Consider the following 14,298-nt stretch of genomic DNA (forward strand, 5'->3'; position numbering starts at 1 on the left):
CCAGGCGAGAAACCCGCAGAGCTGGCCCCGGCCCCTCGCGCCCCGCCCCGTCCGCCCCACACCCCGGCCCCGGCCGCCCCACACCCCGGCCCCTCGCGCCCCGGCCGCCCCACACCCCGGCCCCGGCCGCCCCGGCCGCCCCACGCCCCGGCCCCTCGCGCCCCGGCCGCCCCACGCCCCGGCCCCTCGCGCCCCGGCTGCCCCGGCCCCGGCCGCCCCACACCCCGGCCCCTCGCGCCCCGGCCGCCCCACACCCCGGCCCCGGCCGCCCCGGCCGCCCCACGCCCCGGCCCCGGCCGCCCCGGCCGCCCCACGCCCAGGGTTCCGGGCGCAGCGGCCTGGAGCTCGGGGCCTGAAACCCGCTCCCCGAGCTCCGGCCTGAGCCACGGCGTCCACTGGACTAGTTTTAATTTCCCTGGTCGAGCCCTGCGAGCCCGAGTCCGTAGACCCGGCCTCCGAGGCGCTCTGCCGCGGGTGGGTTTGTTCTGCTGTTTCCACAAGCCCCTTGGCCCTTCCTGTGGCGACGGGCGGGGCTGGCTTCACCCTGTGGGCCCTGTTGCATGAGTTTAGGTGGGCGGTGTGGGCATCATCCGGTCCCTGTCCAGCATTAAACCGTGTTCAGCAAGGTCTGCGTTGTCGACAGAGCCCTCAGCCGGCTTAGTCCCGTGGCAAACGCAGCATTAAAACCCTTTCTATGGTTGTTGTAATACAGAGAAGAAGGAAAAAAGTTAAAGCATTTGAAATGTAAAGTATTAAGTAAGACTTTCATTTTAACAACATGCCTTGTTCTCTTTCCCTTCAGCTGGAGAATTATTAGAAGGGAAAGCCCTTGTTTGACAGCCTTTTAGAAAGGTGGCATCAAAGATGGCAATAGCTGTCCTTCGGGGGAAAAGATACGCTCGTTGCCATGGGCTGGAGCTGCTGCTGCTGTTAAAATCTGATCCTGTTTCATCTCAGGTGGTGGTTGGGGTTCAGCTGGAGCCAGTCGGGGTGGCAAAGTCATCTGAACCCTCTCTCTGGCCTGTCTGGTCAGGACATTGCTCAGGATGATGAAGTCCCAGAAAACGGTAGGGGTGGCAGCTAAGAAATTGGAGCTCACTCTAGTAGCCTCCATCTGTTCTACCCAATTTTCCCCCCAAAGTCTCTTTCTTTAAGGACCCACAAAGGGAAAGGTCGGTGGAATAGCCCGTCGCACAGAGGTGAAAGTAAGCCGGTACGCCCCAGAGCGACGCACCGGGACCAGCTTTCCCAGACGGCAATTTAAAGCCCTGGGGTAGTGGCGGCGGGGCTCCTGCGGGGATTTAAAGGGCCCCGGAGCTCCAGATGCCGCCACCGTCCTTGCCCTTTAAATCCCCGCCGGAGCCCTGCTGCCGAAGCTCTAAGGTAGTGGCGGCAGGGCTCGGGAGGGGATTTAAAGGGCTGGGGCGGTAGCGGCTGCCGGAGCCCCAAGCCCTTTAAATCCCCGCCTGAGCCCTGCTGCCCGAGCCCTGGAGTAGTGGTGGCGGGGCTTCGGCGGGGATTTAAAGGGCCCCGGAGCTCCAGCCACCGCTACCGCCCCGGCCCTTTAAATTCGTGCCAGAGCCCTGCTGCCGAAGCCCCGGGGTAGTGGCAGTGGGGCTCCAGGGGGGATTTAAAGGGCCAGGGCGGTAGCGGCGGCTGGAGCCCTGGGGCCCTTTAAATTCCCGATGGAGCCCGGCCGATGGAGCCCAGCCACTACCACAGCGGAGCCCCAGGCCCTTTAAATCGCCCCCAAGTCCCGGGCCTTCCAGCCACCTCTGCAGCTGATAGCTTGGGGGTGATTTAAAGGGCCCCGGTCTCCCAGTCGCCACTACCGCAGCTGGAGCCTCGGGCCCTTTAAATCAGTATTTAAAGGGCCCAGGGATTTAAGGCCCTGCCTCTTCTGGTTGAGGCCACGCCCCCTGCTCAGGACTCTGGCATACCCGTACGTCCTCTAACTTACTTTCACCCCTGCCATCACCTCATTATTTTGCCCACCAATTAGGCCTAATATCTGACACACCAATTTTGGTTCATTAATTTCTGGTTCCACATCTTCTGTTTTTACCAAGCACGATCTTAACACAGTCCTTGAGTTATAACAACAGATCTTTTCAGCACCTTTTCCCATCAGCAGTTGTTGTTACAGGTTATTGTGGCATCTTAGGAACTTTCACATAGTTTTTACAGTCAAGCTAACAATTAATGTAAATTTCTAGGTCCAATTATCACAAGAGTCCATTGCTTCAGTTCCTTTTCTGGGGCTGGCAGTGATTGTCAGGGAGGTGCAGAAAATGCAACCCCATGAGAGATTCATGGAGCCCGGGGGTCCATTTCATGCCTTTGGTCTTCTAGAGCAGGAATGGCCAACCTGGGGCTCCGGAGCCACAGGCGGCTCTTCAGAGTTAACACGCGGCTCCTTGTCTAGGCACCGACTCCGGGGATGGAGCTACAGGCGCCAACTTTCCAATGTGCCGGGGGGTGCTCGCTGCTCAGTCCCTGGCTCTGCCACAGGCCCTGCCCCACTCCACCCCTTGCCCTTGCACCCCCGCCCCCCGAGCCTTCTGCACGCCACGAAACAGCTGATGGGGAGGGAAGGGGAGGCGCTGATTGGCGGGGCTGCTGGTGGATGGGAGGCGCTGGGAGCAGGAGGGGAGCTGATGGGGGGCTGCTAATGTATCACTGTGGCTCTTTGGCAATGTACATTGGTAAATTCTGGCTCCTTCTGAGGCTCAGGTTGGCCACCCCTGTTCTAGAGCAAACTGCAGCAGTGTAGACTGTGCTACAGTAAGTAGCCTTGAAAACAGAATAGCTTTCACAGCCCAGGCAGGTCTAAGGGCGCTTTGTAAACACCTCACATCTGCTCACGGTTTGCAGGGCAAAAGACCAGCAAACTCACCAGGCCATAAAAAGAAAAGGAGTACTTGTGGCACCTTAGAGACTAACCAATTTATTTGAGCATGAGCTTTCATGACTCTTAGGGAAATGCTGCCCCACCTGGGATGGAAGGAGAGAAGTGCAGGGACCTTCGTGTTCCAGCTCAGCTGGGATATAGCTGTGGTGAGGTAGGGAGGAAGTGCCAGATGGAGAGGGCATAGGGGAAGCTGTGAGGCTGGGAGGGAGTGCAGGCTGGAGAAGGGCAAGGGGGGCAATGAAGTGGGGAGACAGTGCCAGATGGGGAGGGGGAAGGAGGAGGTGGTCTGAGGGGAGAGAAAGGCGTGCCAACCGGGAAGGGGTGACATTTTAGTTCTTGTTCTTGCTTTGGCATTCTCTCTGATTCTCCTTTTCCACGTTGCTTCTGTTCTTGCTTCTTCACTAGGTGCCTTTTGTCAATGAGGGAGCTCAGCTCAGCTCTGGCCCTGCCCTGCCCTGCCCTTAGGTGAGAGCGCTGACCTGGTGCAGTAATTGGGATAGACACCCTGTGTTGCAAACCAGAGAGGAAGCAATAGAATGAAATGCCCAGTCTCTTCTTTCTGTGGTTGTTCCAGTGCAAGGCAGCCAGGAGCCTTTCGTTTGGACGTTCCATAACGTCATAGCAAGATGTTCCAACTGTCTCTTGTAAATAAATAATCATAGGAACAATGAATGCAATATGACAACCTCCCACCACACACATCACCTCCGTCCCACTGCACCTCTCTCCCTCCCAATCCCCAGCTCCGTTGGTTATTTACTCAGTGTGGAATGTGCAACAGCATGAAACACTAACGTAGTAAATCAAAAACAGAAAACATAATTACCTAATATTTGCTTTGATGTAAAGGCAGAACAAGGAGAGACCTTTCCCTACAAAGGACAGTGACACCAGAGATGTTCCCAATAGCACTTCCTGCTGCTGGGCAGCTTTGGGAGTCTACAAAACACAACAACTCTAATAATGAGCACAACTCATCAATTCATGCCCTCTCAGTCAGTCAGGGCTTTTGATTGTCCTCCACCCCAAGATCCTCTCTCTAACTACAGGTATCATCTTGGGTGCCATCAGAGTGCCAGTGAGTTGAGCACACTGATTGCCTGGTGACCCTACAGCTCCTCCAGCACTGGGAGGAAGAGCTGGGGTGGAAAGGGATTGGAATCAAACCCCCTGTTGCACCAGCAAGTGCTTTCAGCTCCTGGGAGAGTCTGGGGTGAGGGCAGGGAGTTAAGTCCCAAAGTGTTGCAGTAGTCTTAGTGCCCATAGCTCACTTGAATCTGCTCCGCTACTCCCAGACCCATACACACGGTGTAGAGTTCAATGGCCACCGAAACAACAGACCTGCATTCCCCTGAGCAGCTTATCTGAGGCCTGCTTGCTGCTGCTGCAGAAACTGGGCAGAAACTCTAAGCAATGGGCTCTCATTTCAATGCAGCAGAAGTTAAGTGTGGTCTCCTTGTCAGTCTGAAGAGACAGACATTCTCTGGAAGGCTTTTTGTGGCCTCCTTTAGAGCTTAGCCTTGGGTTAATATAAACAACAACTATCTTCTCATGGCTGAAATCAGAATGCCTGATTTTTGCCTCTGTCTTCACGAACAAGGTCAGCTCCCAGACTGCTGCGCTGGGCATCACATGGGGAATAGATGGCCAGCCCTTTGTGGAGATAGAGGTGGTTAGGGACTATTTAGAAAAGCTGGACGTGCACAAGTCCATGGGACCGGACGAGTTGCATCCGAGAGTGCTAAAGGAATTGGCAGCTGTGATTGCAGAGCCATTGGCCATTATCTTTGAAAACTCATGGCGAACGGGGGAAGTCCCGGATGACTGGAAAAAGGCTAATGTAGTGCCAATCTTTAAAAAAGGGAAGAAGGAGGATCCTGGGAACTACAGGCCAGTCAGCCTCACCTCAGTCCCCGGAAAAATCATGGAGCAGGTCCTCAAAGAATCAATCCTGAGGCACTTACATGAGAGGAAAGTGATCAGGAACAGTCAGCATGGATTCACCAAGGGAAGGTCATGCCTGACTAATCTAATCGCCTTCTATGATGAGATTACTGGTTCTGTGGATGAAGGGAAAGCAGTGGATGTATTGTTTCTTGACTTTAGCAAAGCTTTTGACACGGTCTCCCACAGTATTCTTGTCAGCAAGTTAAAGAAGTAGGGGCTGGATGAATGCACTATAAGGTGGGTAGAAAGTTGGCTAGATTGTCGGGCTCAACGGGTAGTGATCAATGGCTCCATGTCTAGTTGGCAGCTGGTGTCAAGTGGAGTGCCCCAGGGGTCGGTCCTGGGGCCGGTTTTGTTCAATATCTTCATAAATGATCTGGAGGATGGTGTGGATTGCACTCTCAGCAAATTTGCGGATGATACTAAACTGGGAGGTGTGGTAGATACGCTGGAGGGCAGAGATAGGATACAGAGGGACCTAGACAAATTGGAGGATTGGGCCAAAAGAAATCTGATGAGGTTCAATAAGGATAAGTGCAGGGTCCTGCACTTAGGACGGAAGAACCCAACGCACAGCTACAGACTAGGGACCGAATGGCTAGGCAGCAGTTCTGCGGAAAAGGACCTAGGGGTGACAGTGGACGAGAAGCTGGATATGAGTCAGCAGTGTGCCCTTGTTGCCAAGAAGGCCAATGGCATTTTGGGATGTATAAGTAGGGGCATAGCGAGCAGATCGAGGGACATGATCGTCCCCCTCTATTCGACATTGGTGAGGCCTCATCTGGAGTACTGTGTCCAGTTTTGGGCCCCACACTACAAGAAGGATGTGGATAAATTGGAGAGAGTCCAGCGAAGGGCAACAAAAATGATTAGGGGTCTGGAACACATGACTTATGAGGAGAGGCTGAGGGAGCTGGGATTGTTCAGTCTGCAGAAGAGAAGAATGAGGGGGGATTTGATAGCTGCTTTCAACTACCTGAGAGGTGGTTCCAGAGAGGATGGTTCTAGACTATTCTCAGTGGTAGAAGAGGACAGGACAAGGAGTAATGGTCTCAAGTTGCAGTGGGGGAGGTTTAGGTTGGATATTAGGAAAAACTTTTTCACTAGGAGGGTGGTGAAACACTGGAATGCGTTACCTAGGGAGGTGGTAGAATCTCCTTCCTTAGAAGTTTTTAAGGTCAGGCTTGACAAAGCCCTGGCTGGGATGATTTAATTGGGGATTGGTCCTGCTTTGAGCAGGGGGTTGGACTAGATGACCTCCTGAGGTCCCTTCCAACCCTGATATTCTATGATTCTATGAATGTGAGAAAGCAGGTACATGGTAAATGGTGAAAACTGTCTGGAGAGACCATGAACATCTCTAGACACCACATCGAGGCCAGGCATGTCAGCAACACGGGGTTAAAACCCTTCCAGGTATATCCAAGTTATAAACAGAGGGACAGGAAAGGCCAAGTGAGACTTAAAAGAAATGTACCATGTTGGCAGCCTTAGCTCTGCACCCAGATTTCCATCTGCACTTCTCTAATCCTTCCGTACCTACTTCATAAAATTTTAGGATGAAGAAGTTTTCCAAGGAAATTTGTACTGCAGTGATAGTAATCTTCCCTCCTCCTCTGTTTCATAACTGTTTAAGAAACCCACAGCCCACATCTGCAGTTTGGATAAGTCATTATTCTTGTACTGCTTGTGAGCTGAGTCTTCCTCGCATTGATTTCACAGGTACATATCTCCACTACCAAGTGTGATGTTGTCACCCTCCTGGTCTTTGTTCTTTTCAGGGAAATGCTAATATTTCATGATCTGGGCCTAGAAGATTTGTGGTTGTATATGCAGACGTGTTGGCTGTGTTCTGATGATACCCTGATTAGCCGTGGCACATGAAATCTTATGAGAAGTGGGAATGGATTGCCTGCATTATGCTGTTTGTTTGTTCATTGTGCTATTTGTACAGTACATCTTTCTGGGGACTATGGTACCGTGTTACACATTATGGCTGTTGCAGAAGGCTGGGTTCAGCACAACTGTTGAGAGAAGTCTGGATCTCAGAGATGTGATAAAGGAAGTAGTATTGACAAGCCTAATCATTCAGCCATCATGAGTCTAGCCCCCAAAATTGAGAATTTCCTTAAAAATCTTGAGATTTTAAAATAATAAATGCTGGGGTCTTTTCATTTGTCTTCTCAAGTTGGAGCCTTTGGTTCACAGTTTCCAACTTTTCTTTAAACATTAGAACGGTCATACTGGGTCTGACCAATGGTCCATCTAGCCCAGTATCCTGTCTTCTAACAGTGGCCAATGCCAGGTGCGTCAGAGGGAATGAAAAGAACAGGCAATCATCAAGTGATTCATCCTCTATCCTCAGTTCCCAGCATCTGGCAGTCAGAAGCTTAGGGAGCCCAGAGCATGGGGTTGAATCCCTGACCATCTTGGCTAATAGCCATTGATGGACCTTATACTCCAGGAACTTCTTTAATTCTTTTTTGAGCGACATATACATTTGGCCTTCACAGCATCCCCGGCAATGAGTTCCACAGATTGACTGTGCATTGTGTGAAGAAGTACTTCCTTCTGTTTGTTTGAAACCTGCTGCTTATTAATTTCATTTGACAACCCCTAGTTCTTGTGTTATGAGAAGGAGTAAATAACATGTCCTTATTCACTTTCTCCCCATCAGTCATGATTTCATAGACCTCTATTGTATCCTCCCCCCTTAGTGATGTCTTGTCCAAGCTAAATAGTCCCAGTCTTTTTAATCTGTGCTATAATAGAAGGTGCTCCACACCCTTCATCATTTACCTCGCCCTTCTCTGGACCTTCCCCCCCCCCATTTCAAATATATGGTTTTCCCGCAGAAGTCAAGGTGTGAGTGCTCCAGGACTTGAGAGAGAGGTGCTAGGATCTGTTCCGTGTTATTATCTATCCCTTTCCTAGTGATCCCCACACAGGGCACTGTTTGACTCCCCACACGCACCCAGCAGATGGGCTCAGGGACCCAGCCACAGCCGGGGAAGCCCCATCCTATGTGGAGTCCACGTCCCAGCTTGCCCACCTGCGGGGCTGGGCCCTGCATGGCTGGGGCGAGACCCCGGCTCTGAGCGGCCGAGCCAGGCCAGGCCTGAGGCCGGGCTCCACGCCCGCCAGCAGCACTGGGGTTAGACAGCAGCTGCTGCGGTGGGATCCATGGGCGGGCCTGCAGCCCCCTCCCAGCCCAGCGCCCCCCGCCAGACAGCCCCCCGTGAACAGCCCCCTCCTCCCCACGGGCCAGGGCAAGCAATTTTTTTATTATTTATGAAGGCTTACATTTTATCTCATGTAACCATAGATACCCAGGAGCTGGGACTTGAAGAAAAATACCTAATATCATGTTTCAGAGTAACAGCCATGTTAGTCTGTATTTTACCTAATATCATGCAACTTACGATAAAATGCTAAATGTTGGCAGCACTAAGAAAGCACCAGCAGTGTTTTGGACATGGCCTGGATGGTAGGCATGAGAGAGGGAGACAGCAAAGCTGACTTCCAGACAGGGTGGGGCCCGCTGAGCAGCAGGGAGGATAGGGTTGTAAGCAGACACAGTGGCCTGGTCTACACTACAAGTTTATGTCAGATTTAGCAGCGTTAAATCCAAATTAACCCTGCACCCGTCCACACAACGAAGCCATTTTTTCAACATAAAGAGCTCTTAAAACCGATTTCTGTACTTCTCCCCAACGAGGGGATTAGCACTGAAATCAACATCGCCATTTCAAATTAGGGTTAGTGTGGATGCAACTTGAAGATATTGACCTCCGGGAGCTATCCCACAGTGCACCATTGTGACTGCTCTGGACAACACTCTGAACTTGGATGCACTGGCCGGGTGTACAGGAAAAGCCCCAGAAACTTTTGAATCTCATTTCCTGTTTGGCCAGGCGAGCTCATCAGCACAGGTGACCATGCAGAGTTCATCAGCACAGGTGACCATGCAGTCCCAGAATCGAAAAAGAGCTCCAGCATGGACCGAACTGCAGGTACTGAATCTGATCGCTGTACGGGGAAAGGAATCTATGCTATCAGAACTACATTCCAAAAGATGTATTCAGCGGTCATGCGATTTGTATCAACCTCCCACCCCGCCATAAACGTCTCCCCCTTACTCTCACAGAGATTGTGGAGCACACAGCAAGCAGCAATAACAATGGGAAATTTTGTTTCGCTGAGGTCTGAGCGAGTCAGTAAACTGCGCGAGCGAGTCAGTAAACTGCGCCAGCGACCCTTTAAACGTCCAAATGCACATTCTACCACCATTCTGCACTTGCTCAGCCTATAGTTGAACAGCTCCTTACTACTGTCCAGGGTGCCTGTGTACGGCTTCATGAGCCAGGGCTTTAAGGGGTAGGCTGCGTCCCCAAGGATACATATAGGCATTTCAACATCCCCAACAGTTATTTTCTGGTCTGGGAAGTAAATCCCTTCCTGCAGCTGTTTAAACAGACCAGAGTTCCGGAAGACGTGAGCATCGTGAACCTTTCCCGGCCATCTCACGTTGATGTTGGTGAAACGTCTCTTGTGATCCACCAGTGCTTGCAGCACCGTTGAAAAGTACCACTTTCCGTTTATGTACTAGCTGCCCTGGTGGTCCGGTCCCAAGATAGGGATCTGGGTTCCGTCTATGGCCCCACCACAGTTAGGGAATCCCATTGCAGCAAAGCCATCCACTATGACCTGCACATTTCCCAGAGTCACTACCCTTGATAGCATTAGCTCAATGATTGTGTTGGCTACTTGCATCACAGTAACCCCCACAGTAGATTTGCCCACTCCAAATTGATTTCCGACTGACCGGTAGCTGTCTGGCGTTGCAAGCTTCCACAGGGCTATTGCCACTCACTTCTCAACTGTGAGGGCAGCTCTCATCTTGGTATTCATGCGCTTCAGGGCAGGGGAAAGCAAGTCACAAAGTTCCATGAAAGTGCCCTTACGCATGCGAAAGTTTCAGAGCCACTGAGAATCATCCCAGACCTGCAACACTATGTGGTCGCACCAGTCTGTGCTTGTTTCCCGGGCCAGGAATCGGCGTTCCACAGCATGAGCCTGCCCCATTAACACCATGATCTCCAAACTGTGGGGCAATGCAGTTTTAGAGAAAATTGTGTTCATGTCCTCATCACCGCACTTACGTCGCCTCCTCACCTGGTTTTTCAGGTGCTGGTTCTGCACACACTGCACGATAATACACAAGGTGTTTACAATGGTCATAACTGCTGCGTTTTGCTGATCGGGCTCCATGCTTGCTGTGGTATGGTGTCTGCTCCTGCTCGGGCAAACCAGGGAAAAGGGCGCGAAAAGATTTTTTGCCATTGCTCTGACGGAGGGAGGGGCGATCGACAACATGGCTTACAGGGTTGGCTTACAGGGAATTAAAATCAACAAAGGGGGTGGCTTTGCGAGAAACAGAATGGCCCCATCAAGGATAGAACTCAAAACCTCAAGGATAGAACTCAAAACTGGGTTTAGCAGGCCATTGATTTCACGGAGGGCGGGAGGAGAAAATGAATACAAAACAAATCTGGTCTATTTCTTGTTTTGATCCACTTCATCTATCTTTATACATCTTGCTGGCAGCAGACTGTGCAGTACGACTGCTGGCCATCGTCTTCTCCTGGCTGCTGATTAAAAGACAGTGCACTAGGACTGCCGGTAGGACTGAATCGCCATGAGACGAAACTTAAAAGGGAAATGACCTGGCTGAGTCACTCCCATGTTTGCCCAGGCGCCCCGACCTCATTGAGGTCGGTAAAAAGAGCACCCTGGACTACGTCAACGACGGCAACCAATCATACTGCACTGTCTGCTGCCAAAGGGCAATAAGCTGCTGCTGTGTAGCAATGCAGTACCGCGTCTGCCAGCACCCAGGAGACATATGGTGACGGTTAGCTGAGCAGGCTTTGTGCTTGGCATGGTATGACGTCTGCATGGTAACCCAGGAAAAAAGGAGTGAAACAATTGTCTGCCGTTGCTTTTACGCAGGGAGGGAGGGAAGGGGGGCCTGACAATATGTACCTAGAACCACCCATGACAATGTTTTAGCCCCATCAGGCATTGGGATTTCTACCCAGAATTCAGATGGGTGGTGGAGACTGCGGGAACTGTGGGGATCCACAGTGCAACAGTCCAGAAGTCGACGGTTGCCTCGGTAGTGTGGACACACTCCGTCGACTACATGCACTTAGAGCATTTGTGTGGGGACACACACAATCGACTGTATAAAAATGCTTTCTACAAAACCAACTTCTATAAATTCGACCTAATTTCATAATGTAGACATGGCCAGAGAATGGGGCAGCTGAGAGGTTGACAGGGAAGACAAAGAGTTTGGTGTGGGACATGTTAAGTATGATATACTGAAGGGTGTTTGGATTCCAGGGAGTATGTCTTTGATCTGTGGGCAGTCTCCAATTTCACTGATCTTAGTGGGTGTGGTAACCATTCTCCATTCCAGCTAAATAAGGGAACAAATTAATGCCCTGTTGTTTAATGATAGCCAAAACAAAGGTAGCCGTCTACTGCCCAAAGACTAGAGTGAATACAAACATGGGCTAGGATTTCCTTTGGTTGCAGCTGTGTCCGCGACTGAGCCAGAAGCAGCCAGAAAGCACCCAAAGAGAGGCAGAAAGCCAGGAGACAATGAAGTGACTTGTAATGTGGCCCTGAGAGAAGGCCACAGGAGAGAGCTTTTTGGGCAGAGTGCTGGCTGGAAAGAGGCTCAGGGCTGGTGTATACTAGAGTGCTTTGCTGATATAGCTGTACTGTGTTTTATACCAGCAAAGTACTCCTCCTTTGGACCCAATTTTTCCTGCAAAATTTCTGCTGGTATACCTAATTCCACCCCCAGTAAAAACACAGTTTTGCTGGTATAGCTGCATCTGTGCTAGAAGCTGTTGGCAAATTAGTGATGTCAGTCATAGATCACATCTCTTTGCACCACTGACTGACATTGGTATGTCTGGAGAACTTGGAAGTGTAGCCTTGGCTTTAGCATAGTGAGCAAAGGAACTGCCTCTTGTTGTTTGTTCCTACTGTGTTTGGGGAAACAGGACTTTGTACATCCTCTGTAAATAGGATTGCATCAAAAATACTTGGCTCGTCATCAATTTCTCCTCCTAACATAAACAATCGCCAAGGCCCCAAATATTGGCTAACCGCTTGGGTAAAAAGAAAGCAGTAAGTTGACAGGCCCAGGAGGAGATGTTGGAGAGAGTGAAATCAAGATGTAGGACTGGGCCAAAGGAGACATGTCAGGACTGGCAAGTGGACTATTGAATTCTTGACCAGTTGAAGCTACCAGCCTCCTAGTAGGTAGGAACAGAAGGGTGGTTATCCAGTGCCCTGTAGAGAACTCCACCACCACCATCATCCTCCCCTAGTCTCTGGTGTATCCTCCCCTCCTCCCTGCCTCGTCATGCACTGTCTGAGGTGCCATGGAGAGGTAACCCTGGAATCGGTCCCTCTGGATCTCACTCTCAGCCCATGCTCCTCCCTCCTTCTCTAGGCTGGTCTCCAGCCTTGCTTGTAATTCAGGGCATGTCTACACTGCCCTGCAGTTCAGACTAACGGCATGTGACTAGCAGTGTGCAAGCACCAAAGGTCTGCACTGTAACTCCCCCCCGGGTGGATGCTGCAGTCCTGAATGTAAAGGTTCTAAGTTCACACTAATGTACTCCTGACTGTGCACTGCTTTTCACACCCCCTTAGCCCAAATAGCAGGGCAGTGTAGACATGCCCTCCGATTCTTCTTCAAGGACCTCTGTAGATTCCCACTCATGGGATCAAAGGTGCCCATGTCACCCTCTTCTGGAACCTTTGGCAAAGCCATGCCTGTTGGGCCTGGGGGCACCGAGTTTCCAGGGAATTGAGGAAAGGAATATGCATGCCCAAACACTTCCATTCCCTTATTGATCCTGTAGGCCACAGCTGAAGGAACCCACAGCTCCCTCTGGATCCTGCTTCCTGCTGCCCCCAACACCCCATCTGGCCAGGTCCCCAGCCTTATGTAACACAGATTATCTGTTGTCTCCATGCCAATATTTTCCTTGCTGCAGGCAGGATCCTGCCATGCCCTTCTCTGAACCTCGTTGCCATGCACAGGATTACAGGTAGAGTCTCTGGATTACGTCAATTTAGGGTGTTTATTGCCAGGCAGAATAGTCTACGTGAGGGCTTCAGGACTTAACCCTTACAGCTCTGTCTGAACTCAAAGAGATAAAAGTCTCTGGGAGAGGCAGAAAAAACAATTCACAAACATTTTGAAAATGTTTTGTTTGAGAGTTTCTGGGAGGAGCCAACTTCTCGTTTTTTTTTCTTTTTTAAAGTGTGTGTGGCTGGGGGGAGACAGCAAATGAAAATAGAATCATAGAATCATAGAATATCAGGGTTGGAAGGGACCCCAGAAGGTCATCTAGTCCAACCCCCTGCTCGAAGCAGGACCAATTCCCAGTTAAATCATCCCAGCCAGGGCTTTGTCAAGCCTGACCTTAAAAACCTCTAAGGAAGGACATGGCTATAAACAACAAATGTAGTTGTATAAATAACAAAATGTAGTTTTTCATTTGGAAAAAAACAAAGTTTTCAAAAACTAAATTTCTTTGTGAAATGTTTGTTTTTGACACAGGCTATTTTTCATGTGAAATCTTTTGACAAGCGCTGGCACGAGGGATGCAGCAGCTATTTCAGCACACGTAGCCCAGCTGTGGGTGTCGCTCCTGGGCACCTGACCCTTAACACCAGTGCAGTATCCTAACACTGCCATCTGCCCCTCCAATGCTTGATGTCCCAGAGCCACTCTGTTTTCCACTATTCTCTTCCTTGATCCTTGAGGTCCCCACAGGCCTCAGCAGTAGAGACACTGGAAGTTCTATAACTCCCCAGCCACCAGACAAGCCCAGTGCCCCCCCAGCAAGAGATTGGCCAGCCCCCTAAGTACCCAGGAGGCCCCTTGCTGCCGGACCTGATCCACACAACATGTTTTCCTGTTAGAAGACAAAATGGTGAGCTCTTCGCTTCAGGCAAAGGTTGTTTCTGTACCCCACCCAGCACAATGGGGCACCCAAGTCAGCTAGCTGGGAGTAACCCTGGGCAGTAGCTGCCACAAGGCTGCTGCAGCTTGTCCTAGCCTATGCTGAGCATCATGTCACCTGTTTATAGCCATGTTCTGACAGAGCAACATGTCACCATGCAGTCGCACCCTGGGACTGATGTGCACAGTTTTGTTTCCAGCTGACTCTGGGGCAGAGCTGCAGAATTAGTGCTAATAGCCTGTCAGGGCTGGTAGCTGGGTAATGTAAGCACCAGGCCAAGCCAGGGCCTTGCTCATCCTTTCTCCACCTACACTGGTGGATACCAACAGGCACTGTCATGATGACCTCTGACATTGTGTCATCAGCCTATCTGTTTGCAGG

Source organism: Lepidochelys olivacea (assembly GCF_965140295.1).
Source record: "Lepidochelys olivacea isolate rLepOli2 genome assembly, chromosome: 12".
NCBI lineage: Eukaryota > Metazoa > Chordata > Testudines > Cheloniidae > Lepidochelys > Lepidochelys olivacea.